Consider the following 19209-nt stretch of genomic DNA (forward strand, 5'->3'; position numbering starts at 1 on the left):
AGAGATCAGTTACTGTTCATGCAGTATTGCTTATTAAGATGACTCTTACTAATGTTTTTCTTCTCCTTTGCTAAAGAGCGAGTGTTGATATTTAATGTCAAGAGAAGTGAATCTGAATCTTCTATGATGTTATTATTTATAATTACATTTCAGAGATATAAGCAATTTGTGTTCTGACTTTGATATCTGTCTTATATTACAAAGAAGTATCCATGCACCACTGTCTAATATACATGACAGAGGCATATATATACCTACATGTATTCATACTAATGTATGCATACATGTACATATACATAGACCCCTGTTATGTGTATATATATAAATTGTAACAGTAAATCTGCATTACGATCGACCGACTTAAGTGTTCGAACTTTGTTATTATTTATGACAGACCTTGCTATCGGGTGTCACATTATTCACAGTAGATATCATCGTTGGGTTTCATATTACCCGTGACTAAGATTAATGCTGGGCTTCTTGTTATTCCCGACTGATGATATTGTCGGGGTGTTAACCCGTGTCAAGTATTCTTTCTTATGCCGAGTCTCCAACTCGTGTTTTGATGCTATTAATACCATCGTGATAATGCCCAATGTTATCGGTAAACAAAACATGAACAGTTATGTTTTAAGTTAAACATGCCTCCGAAGAGGCATGTCCCTACGTGGCCCTTGGGCCACGTAGAGGCATGACTCTTCGGAGTCATGGTTGTTCATCGTGTATATAATTGAGATGATTCAAACTGTAGTGAACATATAACAAGCATACAAGTACCTGTAGAGTTATATTCATATTATAATATCATTGCTATTATCATTCACAATATTTGTCTTACAGTGATCCAGTAAAAGCTATTAGTGCCGAGGAAGGAAGAATTCAAGAACTTGCTACAAATACAGAGAAGATAAGTAAAGTTATTCTGTTTATTTGATTCAGAATTTATAGACACATACTTGTAATTGTTTATCTAGCAAAGATCCTTTACTTTTAACAGTTTTATGTCCCTCGGGAAGTTTCTAGAAATCAAACGCTAACCCTTGAGGCCAACCAACCCTAAAAATACATATAGAGTTGGCCCAATACACTTTTGACATTTATTATGGAAATTTCGGTCAGCCCAACTTCAGAAGACCATAACTTTTGTGTCGTTGCTCCATTTGGCTATTATAACGCCATTCCAAAATCCTCATCTTGTGATCTTTAGAGTGTGAGTTGTGCAAGCTCTTGTCAACCCCATTTCAAAGCCCATTTGGGGCCTCTAAGGTCTTCATAACTGATCCTGAAGTTTTTGTAGCAAAATTGCACACCAAAAATCCATAATAAGTTCACGAATACTCATGATACATAACTAAGCCTCGACTGGCAGGCTGATTTATCCAAGATGAATATTCACCTCTGAAATTAGGACATTTTGAGCTCGTATGATGGACTTACTAAGTAGTACTAAGTAGCAAGCCTCTAGAAACAACAACTCTGCACTGAGACAACCTTTATTCAAGAAACTTAAAGGAAATTTTTTTGGTGATGTAAGATTTCTCTTACATCCAGTATTCTCCTAAATCAAGTTCAACTCCTAATCTGTGTGCCAATATCAGATATAGATCGGTACCTAGAACCATTATCCATATTGCAAATCGATGCCCAAAACATGTGAGTAGTGGCCTCCAATTATATAGAGTTCCATATACAAATTGAAATAAAAAATATTTTAGATATCTAACTTTTCCTCACCTTTAGATGATGAAGTAAAATAACATCATCAATTATATCTCTAAATCACAATATTATTTCCATCAGTGGATGATAGTATCATAGTAGTATCAATTTAAGGCAAACAAGATTTATGACCAGCTGTTGATTTAGTAGATTAAAGTTAACAATAGGTATTAGTAGTCGTCTAGTCAATCTGGCAATGAAGACAGACATAAACATTGGGATATCCACCAAATTAGGTATTCACAGGTGCAACTCATATGTAAAGGGCATCTCCCCTTCCATTCAATGCAACTCATTGAATATTTAAGGAAGGCCAAATGCTTACTTCAAGGGTGGACTGTCAAGGTGTTAAAGCATGTAGCTTTGTTCTGGCATTAACTGTGATCAGCATATATATACATATGTATATATGTGCATCAGTGCACATACTGTTATATATTTATTCATATGTATTATTGCTGTATGTGAATCAATGCACAATTGAAACTGATGATCATATATATATTTTATGAGATCATTTAAGGCATTATCGAAACTTATTCTGATTCCTTTGATTTTTAGATCACTATCGATCTGTACTTTATATTGGGCTGTAGACCATAATGATTGGTAATACATTATTAGACTCGTATTAAGTATTTAACAAATCGGACATGATTAGTTAACACCGAACAGGTGTGAGGATGAATGTTCATGTCTTCATTTGGAGACATGACCATTCACACCCACACCCTTCCACATGATATGGATAATTGATCCGATCGAATAAACAAGGCATCGAAATCAATTAATGCAAGCACGTCAAAGGATCGAAGGACATTTCAAGTTAAAGACTATTATATTATCTCTATTATTTCTCTACTAACTTCTACAGATTTTGGAGAAAATCTGTCCTTTGTCAACAGTGTTCATACCTGCAATAAAAGTTGTGCATCACCAAGCCACGATTTTGAAATCTAGTAAGAAACTTTATATGGTATCAGAGTGATGGGGACACAACCCAAGAACAAAATGGACACAACAGAAAAAGGAAATTGTATTAACTGAAAAATAAGCTAGCACATTCAGTACAGAGAAAATAAACTTCAAAACATGCCCTAAGGGCTTACAATAGCATAAATGTGGAGATAATTTCTCCTTTCAGTACCTCCTCTCAAACTCCACTCCGAACTGCCTTTTACAATGCTAGAAATCTCTTTAAAAAGACTCCAGAGGGTTAAGGACTAGGAGTACATTCTAGAAAGTTCTAGTAGGCATCCACCGACCAAATAGAAGGTTCCAAAAGCTGCGTTAGAAGTCGGTGCAAATCTAGAAGAATCCAGAAACGGTAACTGAACTTCCGGGAGGCATAACTTTTGAACCGTAGCTCCGATTGACGAACCGTTTACATTTTCAGAAAGCTCTCGAAGCGCTTTATAGCCCTATGGAGCAGCTTCGTTCGTCCCCCATTTTTGGCCCTTTTCGAGGTCATTTAATGCCCCTAACCTGACTTTGAAGCATTCTTAGGAGGTCTCCACAATCCGAAAAACTGCAATAACTTTCAAACCGTGGGGCCTTTTGACCTGATTCTTTTTCTGGAATGTTCTAAATCATGATTACATTCATCTGGCCAATTCACACCTTCTAGTTTACCAAAATGATGGCCCAATTACATGCTCCTATTTTTTCGGGATTTTCTAGCACACTGATAGTGAAACTATGAGAGTTGGAACCTTTATTTGACCCAAATGGGTATCCAAAAATGAAAACACATGAAACAGAAACTAAGTCTAAGTACATTTTTTGGGTGGCACAGGATTGCCCTTATACCTCTGGATGCTCCTGCATTAGACACCCAGGGTAGATTGAAAAGTGACCCTATCACTTTATGAATGGTAGAGGAAATCCCAAATGGGAAACCTCAGCTGCTGAAATCCAAGTTGAGTCTTCTATCTCCTCCTTCTTAGAAGTAGGAATTGGACATGGCTCTAACACCAGCTCCTCATCTGCACCATCATCGTGATACTCTGTTAAATCTGCAATGTTGAAAATGGGAGAAATGTGAATACCATCTGACAGCTCCACTTCATATGCATTTCCTGAGTCATGTTTCTTCAAAATTTTGCAGGGGCCAAATTTCTTCATTTTCAGCTTGTTGTAAGTACTGGTTGGAAATCTTTCTTTTCGTAAGTGCACCATGACTAGATCCCCTACTTGGAATTCCTTATGTCTTCTCCTTTGATCAGCCCTAGCTTTATACTCTTGATTCATCTTGGTAATGTGTGCCTGAACCTCCTCATGTAGACGCTTGATATGTTCAGCAAATTCTTCCGCTTTAGCACTTGTCCTCTCCCCTTGCTCTATCTTCCTCAATTCTGGTGCAGTCCTTGGGCTATTCCCATATACAATTTGGAATGGTGATTTTCCAGTACTCCTATTTATAGAGTTATTGTAAGCAAACTCTGCTTGTGGTAGAATCAAATCCCATTCCTTGGGCTTATCCCCAACTAAACTTCTCAGCAAATTGCCCAGACTTCTATTTACCACTTCTGTTTTGTCATCAGTTTGTGGGTGATGCGTGGAACTGAATTTTAAGTCGGTTCTTAACTTTTTCCACAATGTCCTCCAGAAATACCCTACAAATTTAGTATCTCTGTCAAAAACTATGCTCCTTAGAAGACCATGTAGTCTTACCACCTCTTTGAAAAACAAGTCTGCAATATGGATAGCATCATGAGTTTTGTGGCATGGAATGAAATGTGCCATTTTGGAGAACCTATCAACCACCACGAATACTGAGTCATTACCCCTTTGTGTCCTTGGCAATCCAAGAACAAAATCCATACTTATGTCCTCCCATGGCCTTGATGGAACAGGCAATGGCTGATATAGTCCAGTATTGTGGCTAAATCCCTTAGCAACTTGACAAACTTAACTCTGTACAAACCTTTTCACATCCTGTGACATTTGAGGCCAAAAATAATGTTCTCTCAGAATGGCAATGGTCTTATCTCGACCAAAATGTCCTGCCATTCCTCCACTGTGTTTCTCCTTAATCAAATTTTCCCTCATGGAACTCCTTGGAATGCACAATTGACTACTCTTGAACAACATGCCATCCTGAATCAAATAGTCTAACCACTTGGTTCTATCTATAGCAACAGGTTCTTTACAAACTTTCCATGCTTCAGCAAAATCAGGATCCTCGGGGTACAAATTCTTGAGTTCATCAAACCCAACTATTTCAACCTGCATTACTTGGCTTAATACAACCCCAATAGCGCTGCCACTGGCATCACAATCCACCTGAAAAACCTTTCTAAAATCTGGAAGTGCCAACACAGGCTGTTCTGTCACCTTCTTCTTCAGCAATTCAAAACTTCTCGCAGCTGCTGCAGTCCATTTGAACTCTTTTCTATCCCCTCTTATTGTATCAGTTAGGGGTGCACATATGCCACTGAAATTCTTAATAAACTTTTTGTAAAAACTAACCAGACCATGAAATGATCTTACCTCAGTAGCAGACCTTGGAGTAGGCCATTCCAAGATAGCTTTTACCTTCTCTGGATCCATTTTGAGACCTTCAGGTGATATAACAAACCCCAAATAGACTAACTCCCTTTTTGCAAAGATACACTTCTTCAAATTAATTAACAGTTTCTCTTCCCTTAGCCTTTCAAGGACACTACGAATATGCAGTAAATGTTCTTCCAAAGTCTTGCTGAAAATTAAAATATCATCCAAATAGACAATAACAAATTTTCCCAAGAACTTCTTAAGTACCTCATTCTTAAGTCTATCAAACTGCCATGGTCTACCCAACAATAGATGACAAACATCCATCGGAATAACATCACAGAGAACTTCATCATGGTAACTCCCAATTTTGAATTTCACTAAACATTGTTCACTTACCAGGACCTTATGATCATCTTTTACCCAAGCAATCCAATAGGGCTGGGGATGTTTCTCCCTCTTGAGCTTCAGCTTAGAGACCATCTCTTTTGATACCATGTTATCGGTGCTACCACCATCAATGATCACGTCACAACATTTATCCTCACACTTGCATCTGGTATGGAACAAACTCCTCCGTTGTCCTGGTTCAATCTCATCACTTAGTAGGACTCTTTCATTTACCAAGGTCTCTCCTCTTTCTGCATCCTCTGAATGTGATGATTGTGCATCCTCATCCACATGAGCAACCCTAGCTTGGCCCTTAGCTCTCCTATCTGTCCTTCCTTGTCGTTGAGGGCATTCAAAGGTACGATGACCTTCTTCATTGCAATGGAAACAGGTACCATGGAAGCCGCCTCTTCCTTGTCCACGTCCTCTACCTCTTCCTCTCTGATTTCCAAAGTCTTGATCATGGGAGCGGTTGAAACCCTCATTCCTCTGGTTCCTGCTAGTACCCACATCTTCATTTTTCTTTTGGATTTCATTGCGGCCTCCAGATGACCTACCGCTTCCCCTTCCTCCTTGACCGCGCCCTCTTTGTCTTCTTTCAAACCTTTTATTCAACTTCTCTTCAACTCGTAGGGAAAACTGGTATGCCTCTTCAACGCTGGTCATTCTTACCAGACTTAATTCCTTCTGGATGCTAGGTCGCAACCCATTGATATAACGAGCAACCTTCTCCTTATTTGCTTCTGCATGCCCCGCTCTAATCAAGAGTCGGTAAAATTCCTCTGTATATTCTTGGACTGATCTTCCTGCTTGCTTTAACCCATGCACCTTCTTAAACAAATCAAGCTCATAGTCCACAGGAATGAACTGCTTCTTCAATTTGTCCACCATGCGATCCCATCTTGTGATCTTTTCGTTTTCTCTTCTGTTTCTTTCCAACTGAATCTCTTGCCAGCAGATTTTGGCATGGCCTTTCAGTTTGGCCTTCGCAAACTTAACCCTATCTGGGTCCCTGATATCCTCATACTCAAAGTATTCTTCCAGTTCATTGATCCAATCGATCAACTCATCTGGTTTCAGATTTCCTGAAAATACACCCATTTCAATTGTGGGTCTTTTCCCAAACTTAGTAATGGCCCTAAAAAGCCTTTCCTCTGAATGATTCAGAACTTCCCCGTCAAATTCCCCTTTTGGTCCAACTTCATCTTCTTCGTTGTCATCTTCACTTTCATCACCTGCGGCCACAGTTGCTCCTCTACGGAGCTCCTCCTACAATGCTTGTACCTGCCTTTGGAGGGCTCTAACCTTCTCAAGATTAATAGCTCTGGCCCTTCCGCCGCACTCTCTTCGTGGAGGCATCTTCTTAACTCAAACCCACAACCACACAGTCTTGGTGCAAACTGCCTCACAGTCGGCGCTTTGTCTACACACTCAGGAAAACCAGCTCTGATACCACTTGATGGGGACACAACCCAAGAACAGAATGGACACAACAGAAAAGGGAAATTGTATTAACTGAAAAATAAGGTAGCACATTCAGTACAGAGAAAATAAATTTCAAAACATGCCCTAAGGGCTTACAATAGCATAAATGTGGAGATAATTTCCCCTTTTAGTACCTCCTCTCAAACTCCACTTCGAACTGCCTTTTACAATGCCAGAAATCTCTTTAAATAGACCCCGGAGGGTTAAGGACTAGGAGTACATTCTAAAAAGTGCTAGTAGGCATCCACCGACCAAATAGAAGGTTCCAGAAGCTGCGTTAGAAGTCGACGCAAATCTAGAAGAATCCAAAAACGGTAACCGAACTTCCGAGAGGCATAACTTTTGAACCGTAGCTCCGATTGACGAACCGTTTACATTTTCGGAAAGCTCTCGAAGCGCTCTATAGCCCTATGGACCAGCTTCACTCGTGCCTCATTTTTCAGCCGTTTTCGAGGTCATTTAATGCCCCTAACCTGACTTTGAAGCATTCTTAGGAGTTCTCCACAACCCAAAAAACTACAATAACTTTCAAACCGTGGGGCCTTTTGACTTGATTCTTTTTCTGGAATGTTCTAAATCACAATTACATTCATTTGGCCAATTCACACCTCCTAGTTTACCAAAATGATGGCCCAATTACATGCTTCTATTTTTTCAGGATTTTCTAGCACACTGATAGTGAAACTATGAGAGTTGGAACCTTTATTTGACCCAAATGGGTATCCAAAAGTGAAAACACATGAAACAGAAACTAAGTCTAAGTACATTTTTTGCATGGCACAGGATTGCCCTTATACCTCTGGATGCTCCTGCATCACAGAGCCTTGTTAAGGAGAGATCTCATTAAGTCTAAGAGATCAGATTTCACATTAAATTGCAGTCTCTCATATCTCTGCAAGATGACAAACATGTTAAGATTTGAACACCACCTTACAAGCACTAATAACTTTGAATCTTGGAAACTTCGTATAATAATGTTATTAAAAGAAAACAAATTGGAATCTTTTGTAAGAGGAGAAAAGAAAGAACCTAAAGATGATCTAGAGAAAACTGAATGGATAGAAAATAATGAGAAAGCCATTAAGATAATCGTTGATGCAATTCGAAATCACATAGTGCCTATCGTGGCAAAACATGCTACAACATATCACATGTTTAAAGCTCTTAAAAATGCATTCATAGTAAATAACACTGGCACAAAACTTGCTCTTAAAAGACAAATAAATAATATCAGGATAAATAAAGGAGAAACAGTGAATGCCTTCTTCATGAGAATCACAGAATTGAGAGATCAATTGTCTTAACACCAACTCTCATAAGAAGGGAAAGAAGAAGAGCAACAAAAGGAAAATAAACTTTCATGTAAAAGGACAGTCAAAACAGAAGAAAGACTTGTCCAAAATTTAATGTTTCAGATGTGATCAATATGGGCATTATGCACTAAATTGTCCTGATCGATCTATACTTCAAGTGCCATTTGCCAAAACTGATAAATCAAATGAAGATCATGAATCTGAGAAGTATGCCTTCTATTCAGCATTGTCTAATCAAATATCAACCAAATCCAACATTTGGATAATTGACAATGGATCTTCAAGACACATCATTGGATATCAGGATAACCTAGAAAGCATGCAAATAGAAATGGATGAAGAAGTTACAATTGGTGATGATTCTGCACATTCCGCAAAAGGAATTGGGACCTGCACCATCAAATTGAAATCCAGAAATTCTATTCAGCTTTCTGGAGTTCTTTATGTACCAGGTATTAAAAGGAATTTAATATCTATATCTGCATTTGAAGATGATGGTTATAGAATTGCATTCATGGAAGGTAAGATACTAGCATGGCCTAAGAATTCAACTATAAAGAAGGTTCTAACAATAGGAGCACGACAAGGACTACTAAATGAGCTTTGCACTAAGAAAAATCTTAGACTTTAGATTCAAATGAAATATGGCAAGGAAAATTATAGAGGAAGGAGATGAATTTGCAACACCTTTATGGACTTTTAGAGAGAGCAAAAGACCTCGAAAATTAACATACAATGCATTCATGTGTCAGAGTCCAAACTCTGAACCTTCAAATGTTTCAGAAGCACTTAAACATCAAACTTGGAAAGATGCAATGGTGGAAGAATATTAGTCGATACAAAAAAATGATGTTTGGGATATAGTTCCCAGACCTAAAGGAAAATTTGTGGTTTTTTCCAAATGGCTCCTCAAAGTTAAGTATGTTGTCGATGGGAGCATTGAAAATCATATAGCTCATTTTGTGGCTAGAGGGTTTTCTCAAAAGGAAGGAATCGACTTTTAAGAAACTTTTGCACTAGTTGCCAGGTATACCTTAGTTAGAGCTGTAATAGCCATTTCAGCAGCTAAAGGTTGGAAAATCCATCAAATGGATGTAAAAACTGCTTTTCTAAATGGAACAATTGAGAAGAAGTATACTTGGAACAACCAAAATGATTTGTGACTCATGATGCTGCCTCTTATGTATGTAAATTGAAGAGGGCTCTATATGCACTCAAACAAGCTCCTCGAGCTTGATATGAAAGGATTGATAAATACCTTCTAAGTCTTGGATTCACAAAGAATGTTGCTGATCCAAATCTTTACTTTAAGTTAACTAAAGGTGATATTCTAATTCTTTATGTTGATGACATTCTGATTACAGGGGAAGAACATCTCATTAATCAGTGTACGAAAGATTTGGCTTTTGAATTTGAAATGGACATAAGAATTCTTCGTTACTTCCTTGGTTTGGAAGTTCGTCAAAAGTCTGGGAATATGTTTTCCTGCATCAAAAGAAGTATATTGTTGATATTCTGAAAAGATTTGGAATGTGGAATTGTTGACCTATGTTAGCACCTATGGAAACCAACTTACACAAGCTAAAGGAAACAAGTGCTGAATCCAGACTAGTTGATCCCACTTTATAGAGACAGATAATTGGGTCTCTAATGTATCTTGTAAATACTCGACCCGATATCTGCTATGCTATGAATGCATTAAGTCAGTTCATGTGTGAACCTCGTGAAATTCATCTTGTTGCTTTGAAGCATATATTAAGGTATGTCAAAGGCACTATTGCGTATGAACTTAAATATGAGAATACCAACTTGGTGTTACATGGATATATTGATTTTGATTTGGCCGAAGATGTAAAAGACCAGAAGAACACATGAGGATGTTGTTTCAGCTTAGGATCAGCCATGATCTCTTGGATCTGTAGAAAGTAAGCTTCAGTTGCTTAGAGTTCTACTGAGGCAGAGCATATTGCAACAACAATGGGAGCTAGAGAAGTAGTGTGGCTTTGGAAGTTCCTTTTTTTTATATGAGCCTATGAAACCTACGACTATTCACTGTGATTCCCAAAGTTGTATCAAGTTATCTTTGAGTCCGGTATTTCATGATAGATCCAAGCATATAGAAATTTGTTACCACTACGTAAGAGACATGGTGGAAAGAAGAGCTATTCAGTTGGAATATATTAATACAGGTGATCAAATAGCTGACATTCTCATTTCAGAAAGAAACTTGGTATGGTTGAAATATAAGTTTATGAGATTGAGTCTCAACTTTGTAAATTTTTATTATTTTAAGAAAGATGTTTAAAGTGTAAACTCTTTTGTCATATGTGTGACTCTATGACTTATGGGCCTACAATATGTACATTATTAAAAGGAGACAATCTTTTATAATGAAATGTTGATACTTATAATATAAGATGATGACTTTATAATTTTTAGATTACTATAACGATGAATATCATGTGACTTGATATTCATGGAAAAATCATGATAGTTAAAAGAGCATGTTGACAGATATCATGTGAATTGATATCTGTTGAAGATCAATATGTTCAAACTCATGGTGAATATTATGCGACATAATATCTATGGATATACCATGAACTTTTATGGTAGATATCATGAGACTTGATATTTGTGTACACACCATAACTGGAAAGAAATCATGAGACTTGATTTTCTTAAATATATCTAGAGGATATCATTTTTAAATAAATAGAACTTATATATATGCACTTTGTCTTTCCTAGCTAAGAGGGAGTGTTAAAGCATGTAGCTTCGGTTTGACATTAACTGTGATCAACATATATATACATATGTATATATGAACAACACTATGATGCGCACGCACACACACACACACACACACATATATCGTTGCTGTATGTGAATCAATGCATAGTTGAAACTGATGATCATATAGATATTTTTTGAGATCATTTAAGGCATTATCGAAACTTATTCTGATTCCTTCGATTTTTAGATCACTATTGATCTATACGTTATATCGGGCTGCAGATCATAATGATTGGTAATACATTATTAGACTTGTGTTAAGTCTGTAACAAATCAGGCATGATTAGTTAACACTAAACACGTGTGAGGATGAATCCCCACACCCTTCCACATGATATGTATACTTGATCTGCCCGAATAAACAAGGCATCAAAATCAATTATTGAAAGCACATCAAGGGATCAAAGGACATTTCAAGTTCAAGAATGTTATCTCTATTGCTTCTGTACGAACTTCTACAGATTCTGGAGCAAATCTATCCTTTGTCAACAATGTTCATACCTGCAATAAAAGTTGTGCATCAGTAAGCCACGAATTTGAAATCGGGTAAGAAACTTTACAAAAAGAACTGATACAAAATTGAATCAGTTTAAGTAACCAACATGGAAGAAGCATCTCCAATGAAGGGAGGGACAAGCAGTATCGTGTCAAGGAGAGAGTTAAAGACAAGAACCGTGGATAGCATTGTCCTTGAATCCGAAACTAAGATATTTAAAAGACCATAGAAATAAGATTCATCTACCATGTAGATTGAGCATAGTGTTTCTAATTATAAATTGCTTTGAAATCGACTATCCATCTCTGAATTGTGCATAAATCTTATTTTATCACCGTATTTTTTGTGCTTTGGTAAGGTAAAATTAGTGAATTGAGAAAATGTGCTTAAAACAGCTGTCACAATTCTGAAATGTTTGTCTCCTAGCATAAAATTGAGTTACAGTGAGTTGCCACTTACTGTCACGACCCCTATATTGCTCATTTGTTGCAATTCCAATAAATAATTTGTCTTTTATTTTAAATATAATTTCTTGAGATTTATTTATCAAGTTCTATTTGAAAATATTTAATGTGTTTTCTTTAGAGGTAATTTAATAAAAAATAAATAAATTTTGCGATTATTTAATGAAATTATTATTATTATTTTTATCTTGCTTTTTAAAATTCGGAAGTCATTTTTATAGTAATTAATAATAAGAAAGTTTTATGTTTATTTTTAGATATTAATTAAATAAAGTGATATTTGTTTTAAGCAAATTAGTTTTGTTTTTATATTAAAGTACTAACTAAGAAAATTTCTTAAAAGTGGAATTTAAAATAATTAAAAAAAAAAAACATACATTTACAAAAGAATAATTTCACAATTTTGGAACTAAGCATTTAACTAATGATTAAAGGTAAATGTTGAGGGGATCGAATAAAGGTCGAAGGTAAAACAAAATGAGCCAAAAAAGCTTTAAATGTGATGCATCGATTTATATTAGATAAGGAGGTTACAAATGTTTTGTTTCTTATTCATAACAAATTTAAAAAGTATAAACATTGTTTTTTTTGGGTAATCTAAGACTTAGGTGGCTAAGTTAATGCTATAAAACCCACGGGAATGGAGCATATTTCATTTTGAAGAGGCATGTGCAGGAAACGGCAAGGCTGGATGAGGAGATGTGTCGAACCAAGAGGGAATGGGAGACAACGTGGCTGGTACAGGGGTGGCCTCCCATGCAGTGGCAACGTGGAAGCTTGGGGAAGAAGCCAATCAGATTTGGGTCGATCCAAAAGAGGGCAGTGTGAATGTGGAGAGAGTCGGGCCATAGGTTTTTTGCCGCCACAAAAAATGGGGATAAAAAGTGGAGAGTCGTTCTCTTGACGGGGCATAGGGAGGATACTTGCCAGGAGTCTCAGGAAATCAAGAATAACTGAACCTTAGTTAGTCTTTTGTTCCAAAGTCTCAGTTTCATACAGAATTTGCAGCAAGGAGAACAGTATTAGTCTATAGGTAGCTGCTTGGTATCACAGTAACAAATTCCCACTTATTCTTTTCCTCATCTCGACTCTTTCAGTCAAACCAGGTATGTAAAATTTATTTGAGGAAAACATTTCTTTCAGTTGTTTTGGTTATGCACGGAGGTTGTTGCACAAGAATTACAGCTGAGAGAATACTAAGAAAACTTATTTAGTTATATTTTGTTGTTTTGCTTTCTTATGGTAGTGTTACAGCTGAATACATATTTGGGGTAGTCTTAATTTGTTTTGTTGATAAATGTACACATAAACTTTGATTGGTGTAGATGGTTCATTCTAAGTTTATATTGCAAAGTTGTATTACTTCTTGATACTGGGAGCCATCTGTGATTAGGAATGTTCATATATCAATGTTTGTGCTGTTAGGAATGTTAGCCAAAAATAGTTTGATCAATTGGATATAAAATTGTCACTATACAGCAAACCCTACTATTTGGTATATTCTTGCCTTTATTGTATGTTCTATTAATGCATTACAATTGGAGTGACCTGCTGTACCTATTTGTTAGTATAGCAGCAGAATAGTTAAATTGCCTTTTTTATTATTCTTCGCTCCTGCCAGTCATTGGATTAAGTGATACTGAATTTTTCTAATTCCCCGTGTTTGGAAGTTTTGGGTTGTTAAGGAATGGCTTTGGAATTGTGTCATATGTGACTTGGATGAGATCTGCATTTGGAATTTGAAGTGTGTCAATATAGAGTTTGCTGAAGTTTAGTGTATTCTAAAAATTTCAATTCGCTGCACTTAATACAAAAGTAAAACATTGATTTGAAATTTCTACGTATATTTGCAAACCTTGATTTTACTTGGAAACTGAAACCTCAAAAATCCTTAAACAATTGCTAGAATTTGTTTTTTATATTTAATTAAAATAGAAAAGAATGGCATTTGTGTAATGTTACCTTTTGTTTGAACCTTGAAAATAAGTTAATGATTAACCTTACATGTCAAACATTATCCTTTGGTGCAAAATAAAACTCAGAACCCATTTTGCAGTATAGGCATAGTATGTTATCTTAGCATGGTATGTTATAGCTGTTGGGAAGTCTTTACATACGATAACTAACCAAGTGAGAAATTAAAGTACATACGCATAGGTGAACATTGTACACAGACAAACTAAAAATCTCTAAAAGCTAGTTTTATACATAATATAGTGGATGTTTAGGATTGTCGCTTGATTCGCCTTAGTAGGTGTATGACAGTGAAGAACTACTTGGAAAACGAAGACAACCTCACAAGGGTTGTTTTCACATTGGTTACATCAAACTTAGTTCAAATAGAACTACATATCGATAGCGAGTGCACGTCCATTGATATCTTGATCCCGTGGATACGAGTATGTAGGCAGCCTGGAAGGTGAAATATACCTCCTGAGCATAGATACTTTGGACATAGGTTTTGTGGTTACTTATCCCTCGTTAGATTATAATTTATTCCAAGCAACAAAAAAAAAAACATAAAATTTTTGGTAACAAAAAAAAAACAAACAATTAATTAATTAAAGAACCTCAGGAAGGTACCTATACCTGGCCAGGTGCCCGAAACCCAAAAAGGGGTATAGGACTTAGTAATTTCTCGGTGGTCTTACACCTAGCTAAAAGCTCGAAATCCAAGGAAAGGTGTGGATCTATTGGTATTGATAAACCTTGCAAAGAACCTTGGCTCAGTTCTAGGCAGACTGTGTAACTTCTTGCAAGCCACCCGGACCCAGATTGGTCCCGAAGGGTGAAAGACTCTGATCAGAGCAATGTTTACTTTTGTCCTCTATAATAACCCATCTCGGTAAGATGGAGGTACGAATTTTAGGTCACTTGTTATTGTTAACCTACCCCATAGAGGTAGAGGTATGACCAAGAAGGCCGCTTATGTGTTCATCGGGTTCCCATCCTGGATAGATGGAGGTACGCCATCATGGGCACTTACTTGCCAACCTACCTTGTCTGAGTAGAGGTATGACCAAAGGTGGCCGCTTAAAATGCTTAAGCACCTATCTCGGTGAGGTAGAACTCTAACCCGATAGACCGTCTAATTGGCCCATGAAAGAAGAGCCCGGATTGGCTAATTAATACTAGGCCTTATATGGACAATATGAGGACACAAAAAAAAAATCTCCTGAATAAATCTAGTATAATTTAAACAAAAAAAACAAGACTGGTAAATTGTGCTAATAAGATGGGTTATCATTCTAAATGTTTCATATTTTATTTTAAAGACTGGAGGGTCCTTACATGTGGTATCAGAGCTAGGTTCAAACACTTGGCCTGAAGGCCTACTACTCAGCTTATGACTGCTTAAGCTTATAATGTACTGATAAAAGGAATTAAATATGATATTTTTTTATTAGAGGGACTTCTAACAATTGTTAAATAATGTCATAGAGTGGCTGAAAAGGATTATGTGCGAAGGAGGAGAAAAACCCCTACAGTCACAATACCCGAACCTCAAGTGCAACAAGCGAATGTTCCCTCATCATCACATATAGGCATTTCAGAAACAAATAAGAACAAGGGGGCCAAGGTAAGGCAAACACAAAGAGCAATGAAATCTTCTGCTGTGCGGGATTTTCCATTTGGAACAGGATGTAATGCCCCTACTATTAGTAAGGAAATAATGGAGCATTACAAACAAGTGCATCCAGGGAATGTACCCATTGTTTCCAACTCTGAGGAGGAACCTGAAGGGGAAAGGGAAGCATAGTAGGTTCCCTGTTGAAAAGACTTGTATATTTATATATATAGAAAGTGTAAAGAGTTGTGTATTAAAATGTAAAGTGCATTGAGTGGTGTGTAATTGTAAAACACATAGCAATGAAAACTATACCTATAAATTGCATCTTTGTAACATTTTGTATATAACATAAGTAAATAAATAAAAAGATGATCTTGCAAAAGCAAAAAAATAAATTGTACTTTGTTGTTCCTTGGTAGTTGAAAACTCTCTCTATAGATTAAAGAGTGGGATTGAAATGTGAAAATATTGCATATTAATGAATAATCATTATGACATGTATATTCCAGGGTACCGATGGCTCGAACTAGGGGTTTGCATGGTAGAAGGGAAGGCAGAGCTGCAACCTTTACGCTGGAGAAAAATCCAAGCTGAAAATGGGATAGAGATGCTCATCAACTTGTTAACGGAGCAACGAGATCAAATTCATAATCTCCAACAAACTGTGAATGATCTTAGTAACCAACAGGGGCAACTAGAGAATATTATGGAGAACCCAAAAAGAAATGAGGAGCACCATCATCACAGAGTTGAACAGGAAATTTCACCACTCATAAATGTTCCCCCTAAACAGAACACAAGCGATAGAACCAATAAATCCGGAATGATATTTGATACTTCCAAAGATATACAAAAGATTGCCCCACCTAAATTTGATGGAAGACATGTCGGGGATGCAACAAAAGATTGGTTGACAGAGATGGAGAAGTACTTTGAACTGAAAGATTACCCGGCTAGCATGAAGGCCATATGGGGAGCTTATCAACTTATAGGAGAAGCAGCTAATTGGTGGACCAATATTAAGGAGCAATTCAATTATACTAAAGCCACCTTGAGCTGGGAACAATTTGTAGAACACTTTTGGGAACGATGGCTTCCTCAGCTTTACTATGATGAAAAAATGACAGAATTCATGAACCTGAGGCAGGGTCAGTTGTCCGTACAACAATATTCGGACCGTTTTGCTAAATTGATGAAGTTTGTCCCTATTTACTAGAAGGATGAACGAGCTCAAGCCAGGAAGTTCATTTTGGGTTTGAACACTGAGAGTGGAGCTGAAGTGGATATGTTTATTCTCAAAGGGATGAATTGAGTGTTGGAAAAGGCACGGAAGCAAGAAAGTAAACTTCGATCTTTAGCAGCTAGTAGGCATTCTATTCAAGGTAAGAAACCTCCCTTCAAAAGAAGAGTAGAACATAGTGACTCTGGAGGGCAAAATGATAACAACAAGAGAGGGTTTACAGGGTCAACACCAAACTGGAATCAAGGAAGTAACTATAATGGGAATGCACAACAGAATAGGACAAATGCACAGCCCCAAGCTCCCACCCGACCTGCTAGAGGATGTTTCACATGCGAGGGAGACCATTTTGCTAGGGATTGTCCAGGGGGACCGAGAATAGGTCCTAAGCCATTGCCATCACAACGCCAAATCTATGCTGCAGTAAGAAACCGCCGAACCCGTCATCAAAATACACCTTTTGAGGCTATAGGTACACTTTTTGGCAAACCTATTTGCATCTTGATAGATATTGGTTCATCAGAAAATTTCATATCTCCAAAACTAGTTAAAAGAATGTTATTACCAGTAACAGAAATGGACACATCATGGACGGTCCAATATGGGGATAAGGCTGTTAGGACGGTTGAAAAATGTCTAAAGGATGCACTGGTTGAGTTTCCTAGGATAAGTACTAGGGTGGATTTATATGTCGCTCCCTTGGGAACCTATGATGTGATTTTAGGAATTAACTGGCTAACTAAACATAAAGCCACAGTGGATTGTCTCCATAAGATAGTATACTGCATAGATGATAATGGGTACCAAGCTGAGATTTATGGCATATACAAACCTATAGCCATAGGGACTATTTCAGCTATGCAATTAAAGAAAGCAAGGCGGAAAAGGGGAAACCAAGTTTTTATGGCAATATTAAACGAAAATGAGGAAAAAGAAACTCCTACGTTTGAGAATAGCCCCTTTCTCCTTGAGTATCAGGACGTATTCCCCGAAGAATTACCAGGGATGCCACCTAAAAGAGAATTTGATTTCTCAATAGAATTAATGCCAGGGACAGCTCCAATCTCTAAGGTCCCTTATAGGATGAATACTACAGAACTGCAAGAACTGAAAATACAATTGCAAGAACTATTGGACAAAGGGCTAATTAGACTGAGTGTATCCCCATGGGGTGCTCCTGTAATATTTGTCAGAAAGAAAGACAGAACCTTGAGGCTATGCATTGACTATAGAATGTTGAACAAAGTAACTATCAAGAACAGGTACCCTTTACCTCGAATTGATGACTTATTTGATCAAATGAAAGGAGCGTCAATATTCTCAAAAATTGATTTGCGATCACGATACCATCAATTAAGGATAAAGGATGAGGATATACCAAAGACAGCATTCCGAACTAGATATGGCCACTATGAATTCACAGTAGTACCTTTCGGGCTAACTAATGCACCTGTTGCCTTTATGAATCTGATGAATAGTGTATTTCATGATTACCTGGATAAATTTGTGATAGTGTTTCTAGATGACATTTTGATTTACTCTAGAAGTGAAGAAGAACACTTAGACCACTTGCAATTAGTAATGCAAAGGCTTCGTAAACATCAGTTAAATGGAAAGTTATCCAAGTGTGCCTTCTTTGAAAAGAAAATTCATTACCTAGGGCACATTATATCTGCCGAAGGCATCTCTGTGGATCTCGATAAGATCAAAGCTATAACAGAATGGCCGATTCCTAAGAATGTATCTGAAGTAAGGAGTTTCATGGGTTTAGCTGGGTATTACAGAAGGTTTGTTAAGGACTTCTCAAGAATAGCCAATCCTATTACCACATTGCAAAAGAAGAATAAAAGATTTATATGGATAGAAAAATGCGAAAGAGCATTCCAGATTTTAAAGGAAAGATTAACGTCAGCACCTATTTTGAGGGTACCTGACCCTAATGGTCACTTTACAGTAGTCACAGACGCATCTATAGAAGGTCTTGGAGGAGTCTTGATGCAAGATGAAGGTGTAGTTGCTTATGAATCCCGAAAACTGAAAACTCATGAAATAAACTATGCTCCACATGATCTTGAATTAGCTGCCATAGTGCACACTCTACAAAAATGGAGGCACTTTTTGCTGGGAAAACCTTTTGAGTTGAAAACTGACCATCAAGGATTAAAGTACATTTTTACTCAACCTCTTTTAAATGCAAGGCAAAGAAGATGGTTAGAAATTTTAAGTGAGTATGATTTTGA

The 19209-nt window shown here is 37.0% G+C and overlaps 1 long non-coding RNA gene across 3 annotated transcripts in view; it reads left to right on the forward strand.

Moving 5' to 3' along the window:
• LOC149551519 (uncharacterized) overlaps window positions 1-19209 on the forward strand; it is a 216339-nt gene that overhangs the window by 152308 nt on the left and 44822 nt on the right. For all 3 annotated transcript variants that reach the window (XR_016353303.1, XR_016353305.1, XR_016353304.1), the window contains exon 7: window positions 12834-13264. This is a non-coding gene — a long non-coding RNA (uncharacterized LOC149551519). The remainder of the gene's footprint in view (window positions 1-12833; window positions 13265-19209) is intronic.

The sequence above is a fragment of the Cupressus sempervirens genome, chromosome 6 (assembly GCF_028749045.1).
Source record: "Cupressus sempervirens isolate cs-2001-9-10 chromosome 6, ASM2874904v1, whole genome shotgun sequence".
Lineage (NCBI taxonomy): Eukaryota > Viridiplantae > Streptophyta > Pinopsida > Cupressales > Cupressaceae > Cupressus > Cupressus sempervirens.